At 46.5% G+C, this 1,547-nt stretch overlaps 1 long non-coding RNA gene across 1 annotated transcript in view; it reads left to right on the top strand.

The window, feature by feature from the left end:
• The first annotated feature begins 300 nt into the window (after positions 1–300).
• The window catches only part of LOC147619373 (uncharacterized), a 4,302-nt gene continuing 3,055 nt past the window's right edge, over positions 301–1,547 (top strand). Inside the window, exon 1 of the long non-coding RNA XR_015261910.1 lies at positions 301–670. This is a non-coding gene — a long non-coding RNA (uncharacterized LOC147619373). The remainder of the gene's footprint in view (positions 671–1,547) is intronic.

The following is a 1,547-nucleotide window of genomic DNA, read 5'->3' as shown; positions in this document are numbered from 1 at the left end:
GCCGGTGGTGAGGATCCTGCTGTTGGGGCGGAGGTGATGGCAGGGTGGCCAGATAGGCTGGCGAGGTCATGGGCAAGGGGGACGGGCCCGCAAATCCAGCTGCGCGGTGCAAGTGTGCAGCCAGTGTGAGGGCCCACCAGCGGGAGTGCAGGAGCTGTAGTGGGTAGGTTGGGGGGAGGGGCTGGGTGTTTTTTTTTAATTTATTAAAAAAAAGAGGCGATGTAAAAAGAGTTAAAGCTTAAGCCATGGTGCGTTTGGAAAACCAGCGACACCTCTGTAGAGAGAAAGTGGGTAGCCTCGTTCATGACTCTCACTAATTGGATGATCAAAGGGTGGTTTTGCAATTCCATGATGGTGAGGATCAAGACCTTAGCTTCAATTTTGCAAGATTACATGGTTTGGGTAAAACCATGAGAGAGAAGAAAGTGGTTTTTATCATGGCCATCAGGTATGCCTTTGACGTAGCCTCTGTTCCCACATTATCTTTGCTTTGGGAGCATGTTGTCACTACCCGAGGGGTGTCGAAACCGGAGCTTTGATACCAATACAACAAGAATGCCACTCTAGCTCGGAAATACACTACAAAACACCCGCGAGATATTTTTACACTTCAAAAATCACAGACACGAAACGAGACGAACATGCAGCAATGGGTACAATCTCCCCCCATGTGAGTAACTCCTTCTCCTGCCCACAAGTATTTAAATCTATTAATGTTTTTGATGTTACAAGGAGATGGATGATGAGATGAGTTGAAGATAAAATACATGACATGAGTCTCTCTTCTTATCTTACATCTTACATCTTACATAATATAACGGGAGAAGAGAGTTGGCTTTTTATCATATGCCACATGGCAAGTTTTTTAGGCCTCTCTCCTTTTCTAGACTAGCATTTACATGACCTCCCTCTCTCTTTTCACATTCAAATCAAAAGGCTACTGCTAGCCTCTTTAATATGATGGGGGGAAACTGCCAGCCTCTTTAATATGACGGGGGAAACTAGACGTTAGAGCCTCTCTCTCTTCCGAGCTCCCTCTCTCCCCTTGAGGGCTATTGTCTTTACTCCACCACAAAGGGGAGAGCCATATTGTTGCTCCACACGCTCAACTTGGAGTATCTGGAGGTGGAGTTCTTCCTGCACGTTGCCTATGGCAAAGACCTTGACCACTTTGCTTGGGACCTCTCCATCAGTAGCCCTCCGCCCAAAAGTGCCGAGCTTACCAATCTCAACCCCGTCATCCAAGACATCACGCAACAGTTCGGCCTTCAAGAGGTTGGCCACGTGAGGTATGCAGCTTGGGTTAAGCTTCAAGTCAAGCTTGATCTAATGAAGTAGATTAGTACTAAGCATGATCTAGTCATGTAAATTAGTGGGGGTGTTGCAAAGCGATTAAAGAGACTATTCTAAATGCTTTCTCCCGACCTCTATTGGATTTAAGGAAAGAAGTGTTTTCTAAGACGATGGAGCCCACATATCTTGTCAAGCCTACGTATGGGATGTTGTATACCGCCAGCCCTACTGCCAAACGGGTAAAGCTAGTGCTT

This window comes from Cibotium barometz, chromosome 33, assembly GCF_041138505.1.
Source record: "Cibotium barometz isolate CiBa-2024 chromosome 33, ASM4113850v1, whole genome shotgun sequence".
Classification (NCBI taxonomy): domain Eukaryota; kingdom Viridiplantae; phylum Streptophyta; class Polypodiopsida; order Cyatheales; family Cibotiaceae; genus Cibotium; species Cibotium barometz.
This window is presented reverse-complemented; position numbering and strand designations above follow the sequence as displayed.